This window comes from Simochromis diagramma, unplaced genomic scaffold (assembly GCF_900408965.1).
Source record: "Simochromis diagramma unplaced genomic scaffold, fSimDia1.1 OVJJ01000510.1, whole genome shotgun sequence".
Classification (NCBI taxonomy): domain Eukaryota; kingdom Metazoa; phylum Chordata; class Actinopteri; order Cichliformes; family Cichlidae; genus Simochromis; species Simochromis diagramma.
In genome coordinates, this window is record NW_024387326.1 from 4,269,665 (window position 1) to 4,275,801 (window position 6,137).

General features: G+C 39.8%; 1 long non-coding RNA gene across 1 annotated transcript; it reads left to right on the forward strand.

The window, feature by feature from the left end:
• The first annotated feature begins 3,499 nt into the window (after nt 1–3,499).
• LOC120717949 lies at nt 3,500–4,668 on the forward strand. Its single transcript, XR_005692308.1, has 3 exons — nt 3,500–4,090; nt 4,248–4,537; nt 4,647–4,668. It is a non-coding gene; the product is annotated as an uncharacterized LOC120717949 (long non-coding RNA).
• The last annotated feature ends 1,469 nt before the right edge of the window (nt 4,669–6,137 follow it).

Genomic DNA, 6,137 nt, shown 5'->3' on the forward strand with positions numbered 1-6,137 from the left:
TCAGTTTTTGTCAATCCAAGCTTTGCCTGAGTCTCCATGAACTTATGATGATTGACTAGGGAGGTGCTGAAGAAAGAATACACACACTCCAACAAGCTGAAAAGCTCCACAGCCTCTGGGACAGCCTTGCAAGTATTGCACAAAACCAGGTTGAGTTGATGAGCATAACAATGCACATAGATAGCCTCAGGATGGAGCCTTCTAAAATGTTCTTGTACACCTCCAGTGGAGCCACTCATAACGGCTGCACCATCATATGTTTGTGCTACACATTTAAGCTCTGCAAGACCATAGTTTTGGATCTGCTGCTGAATCTCATTTGCAATGGACTGGGCATCAAATGATTTTATCTCTGCTAGTGCAAGGAAACGCTCCTTCACTGCCCCCTCTGACACGTACCTGACACAAACAGCTAACTGCTCTGCCTTTTCATCCCTTGCCTCATCTGCCATGATGGCATAGACTTTAGACTTTGTCATTTCAGATACAATGACACTAGTAACTTCCTGGGCACAACAGTCAATCATGTCATTCTGGGATGTTGGCGAGATATACTGTGCATTTGATGGGGGATTATGTTTTTGAAGAAAAGGATCGAACTCCTTCAAAAGCTCCATGCACGCAAGAAAATTCCCTCTGTTTGGGCTGTCTTCACCTTCATCATGGCCACAAAAAGGGAGTCCCTGTCTCCCTAACATAGAGGTGACTGCAACAATTCGTCTGAGATACTCTCTTCTTTCGACTATCTCACTCACATTTGCAGTTGCTATCATCTGTGCAACGTTTCCCTGTTTGCTAGTTCCCTGGTAGCTTTTCCATGTAACAACACTGTCCTTATGTGTTTGAGCCATCTCATGCTTGCCAAAGATGACTAAAGCTTTCTTCCAGTTCTTGCAACCGCTACTGACCAAACTATCATGTTTGATGTTTTTGCCAAACACTCTACATGGGAAGCAGAAAGCTGCATTCTGGTTGACTGAGTATTCTAACCAGTTGTGCTTTTCAAACCAGCTGTGGTTAAATGCTCGCTTCTGTGTACCAAAAGTATCATGTGGATAGCTCTTCAGCTTCACCTGTCTGGGCCCTGTGTCTTTGTCACCTAAATCAAACCCTGCAGTAGAATGAGTTGCTGCAGCTGCTTCATCATTTTCCCTCCCTTGACCTGTTTGCTCTCCTCTCTCTGTAATAACTAGATCTTCCTCTGCTTCTCGATCCATTTGCTGCAGCTCCTCTGTCTCTCCTTGCTCTCTCTGACTTGAACTTGCCTGTTGACCTTTTTCTCCCTCAGCCTCTCCTTCTGCCTCACCCTTCAAGATACATTAAAACATACTGAATTGTAATGTAAATTGCTAATATCACGACTTCTGCTCACGGGCCACAGTAATTTGTTGCTCCCAAATATTTTGAAGTTACAAACATTACATTTGAGCACGCATGTGACTAAAATGGTTGCAATTTAAAGCCCTGAAAAATATTACTAAATTACTTGAATTGAAGTAATATTAAAATAGAACCCTCAAAAATATGTGAGTCAGGCTAATTTGACTTATATATATATATATATATATATATATATATATATATATATATATATATATCTTTGCTCTCTCTACTTTCTAACCTTGACTCTCCTAAATAAAAGCTCAAGTTAAACAGGTCTTATATGTTGTACCGTGACTGAAATGTTTCATATTTCATATCCATATTGAGTTCCATAACATTCTAATCAGACTATCTGCATCACAAATGACTCCATCCTGTGAAATCTTTGACTCACCTCTCCAGCAGAGGTCTCTCCCCTCTCCCTCTCTGTGATCCTCTGCCCTGACTCCTACAGGTTAATGGGGATGGAGGAGTGATTATTATTATTTCCACTGATGATAACCATACCTGAATGAGCTCAGCTCGATTTTTCAGAGCTAAAACGAGTGACAGAAATTAACATTATGCTAACAATTTAACTTAGTGCGCTAGCCAGGTTTTTATTTATCAAAATGGGGAGCACCTGGTTCATTATTTACATGGGACTCTCTGCTGTTAGCTGGAGCTAACTAATTGTTACTACCAGCCAGTGATGAAGACTTACTTTCTTGAAAAACTTGCGTATATCCATTAGGGCTGCCACAAACGATTATTTTGATAGTCGACTAGTCACCGATTATTTATGCGATTAGTCGATTAATCAGATCATCATCCACTGGACGTAAAACTACAGCTTATTGCACCAGCAGCATCTGCTCTTATATAACTATCATTAGCTTACAGCTTTAAGCTTTTAAGGTGCTAACTAAAAATAAAGACAAGATGATAGTTTATTCAATTTTAATGAAATTTGCAGATTGTTTCGGTAAAGTTTAATAAACTCCTTGCTATCTAAAATATAACAGGACACCGGAGTATATTCTCCAGCATCTCACACTTCTGATAATCAGCTGTCTGCTTTACGTTTATTCAGCTGTGTAAAAACTATAACTTTAATCTCAGCCAAACCGATTTACTCAGGAACAAATAAAATACTAAAAAAAAAAAAAAAAAAAAAAAGCCAAACAACAACATTTTTAATTTATCTAAGTGACTCATATATATTTAACCTGAGTCGCGAAAGACGGCGGTGGGTTTGAAAACAATTTGCCGGGAGTCCGGTGTTCTCACGGCGCTAGTGACCTAGCCCCCGGCTAGCTATCGAGCTAGTGGGTAACAGACGTCTCCGAAAACGTCGGAGCGCTTTTGAAAATATGTGGTGTCTTGATAAACTGAGCAGATATTTGAGGTTTACACAGCTACATTCTCGCCTGAAAATATGTTAAACGTTTATTTTGTGACCCAGAAAGAATAATAAGAGTAATATTAAAACTAACTAGCTACCGCCATTGTTGGAAACTAAGCTGGGCCGCGCTATGAATTCTGGGACACAGCTGCTTCTTCTTCTTCGGGGTTTAACGGCAGCTGGCATCCTTGTACATGCAGTGCTGCCATCTTCTGTTTCAGTCCGTTATTACACTCTTAAATCCTGCTACTTCTGTGTCTTTTGCGATCTTACAAAGCTTCAAACGACACGTCGACTATTAAATCAGTCGTCGACGATTTTGATAGTCGACGTAATCGTGACTAGTCGACAAATCGTGGCAGCCCTAATATCCATGATTTCTTGCTGTTTGCCGCATGTACGCTAGTGTGTCCGCAGGTGTATACGAGCGGAGTGTAAAGTAGCAGTGAAAACGAGGACTGGATTTTCAGTAATGTGGATGTCCCCTGTGAACAACTGGAACGGATTGGATAACGAAGCACTGATGCTACCTTAACAGTGTAAAGTGAAAGGGACCAACCGAGTTATGATCATATTTATGTGAATAGCGACAGGTTTATATTATTATTTCTTTAAACCCATATTCCTGCATCTTTATATTGAATTTGTCTGCAAGTTCTGTAAAAAAAAAAAAAATCGAATAAATAAAAAAAAACAAAAAACTAAACACCAAATTATCTAGGGGGGCTTAAGAATATTTTAGGGAGGCTTAAGCATCCCTAAAATAGGCCTAACGACGCCACTGGCCAGTTACAAAGGTATTTTGTGCATCTGCATTGTTCAAAAACAGCAATAAGCAGCAATGATTATAACAGAAATTAGAGTTTAATACAACATGGACTTTGGTGTTTGCTTAGCTTATGCAAATTATTATTTGACATGTCATTTGGGGGTATGCAGCAGTGAAGCTCTAACACGACGAGCCCATAAGTTGACACGTCTTTTATTACACTGACCTTGATGCATTGTCCTGGTTTTAGTTCTTATGATTTTATGTGAACATGTTGGATATTTTTTGTCGTTACAATCACTGTGGACAAGTTATTCAACCATGCAAGTGGTTTAAGTAGTTTATGGACATATGAAAGGGTTTGTTATTTTTTAAATGTTTCATGAACTACTAACTGATGTCTGCATTACTGTCATTTTTGTGTATACCTGCAGCTTACTGTGCCCGATCACCTCAAAGACCATAATTATTGTAAGAGAAACACTGCATGCCAGGCCCTTGATGCAAAGAAACCCAGAGCCAGCAGGAAACAACCGTGCTGCAGCAAGGACCAGGTTGGATGTGTAAAATTTCAGGAACAGAATCATTTGAGGGTTTTGGAGTTTGGACTTCATTGTGGTTCATCAAATTTAGATTTTTGTCTTGTTTGAAAAAAAATGAGGTCGCTATTAACTACTGACATTCCCTTGTGTGCTTCTGACCTTTCCCCAGGTTGTTAATTCAACCCAGAGGCCCCGGCGCCGTGACAGAACAGTCAGTCAGCCCTGGAAAAGGAAGCGAAGCCCAGCATCCAGTTCTTCCCGACCTCCAAAGACCTCAGTGCCTCCCTCTGCAATCTCACATGATGACCTGCCAGTGGCAAAAAAATTGCCCCCCAGACCCGAGCCATGCAGTACCGACCACCAGCCAACCAGCTCCAGTGACAGCCCTTTACAAATCCACAACCTCTCAGTGGAAGATTATCAGCGAGTCTACCATGAGGTGGTAGATAGCATGCTGACGTACGTTTGTCTCCAAATGTCCTGTCACTTTTTAAAATCGCCAGCTCTAAAATGGTTACAGTATGGTTTTTGACCACATGCATCATTTTGATTGAATTTCTTCTTGCAGGTCCAAGAATGGCCGCAAACATACAGTTTAGAGCTGGGGAGAAGCATTAAAAAAAAGCTGTGGGAGAGACTGAATCGTCCTATGGTGGAGACATCAACCAACGAGGACGGACTTGAAAAAATTGACATTGTGTATGGGCAAAAAGTCACAATATGATTTTCTGTAAATAGTTCACATGTGACTTTGATGATTAAAATGTAATTTCTGCACAAGTTTGTGTTTCTGTGTATTATAGATATATATATTCAGGCACTGTGAACAAAACATAACATCCAACTTTAATTCACTCGCACCTTTGTCCTTTTTAAAGACAACACATTACTTAACTTCCTTGAATAAAGTGCAGTGTCCTTCTGTTTGCATACTAAATATTCAATAATCATTCATGTTCTCTAATGACCGGTGCCCAGTGTTGTGCCAAAAAGTGATCGTTTGCCAAAGTGATTTCTGGTATTTGCCAAAAAATAATTGACGGTAACAGATGTAAATGACTTGCTGTCATATAAACTGTCAAATGTTTCTCTCATGAATGAGATCAATTCATTTTGATCCAAGAAGAAACTTCCTTTCATCAGATGTGACTTTTATTCAGCTTTCATTTATTCAGGTAAAAAGTGTCGCTGACATTAAAAATGTCGTTTTCAAACGAGGTCTGGCCTGGAGGGCTGCAGAAGTTACAAAAAAATCACAGTCCTTTAAAAAACTGTGATGTTCTTCAAGTGGCTGTTAAGGGTACAATATTGAGGAAGGGTACAAGAGGTGATCGAAGAATAACCACACTGATCCGGCCGGGTGAAGTCAAACGATGATTTTAATGAATACACGCGTGGGAAGACCATTCTGTACACAGACAGCAATTGATCTTCGACTTAATCAAAGCATAAACAGATTTTTATAGCATCAGGGTTTGATTTACTGACGCCCCCTCATGCGTCACAGATACATTTTATACATACGTCAAATCAACACCACAATGACTTTTAAGAAGAACATCATCTTCTATTTTCATGGCTGGCCCTTCCTGTCTACCTTTCAGTTCTTGTCTTGTTCCTCTTTCTTGCCGAGACACCAAGGAACGGTTCCTCTTTCACCGAGACACTTTCGCAGTTACAACCAGACATGACTAACCTCTTTCCTATAAATAAATCTAACTAATGTGTGTGTGTGTTGACCTCACTCAGCCTCTATATCACCTCTCACCTACTAACTGTCTGTGTCTTGTCCTTAAATGCTCTTTCTCAATTCACCTGTTGCACTTCTGACCTTTCACCAGAACAGAGGCTCATCCTTAGGTACAATAACCTGACTGAAACTACATGTACTATGTTAAATAAATGTTTTAATCAAGAACCTCTACTAAAAGTTTAATATAAAAATGACCTGATACAAATGTATTGTAAGCATGTATTGCAATTCCTTCTATGTTCTAGTTTTCCCTCAGCATGGATCATCTGAACAGTCACGTCAGTGAAGCTTTAAACCTTTTAAAGA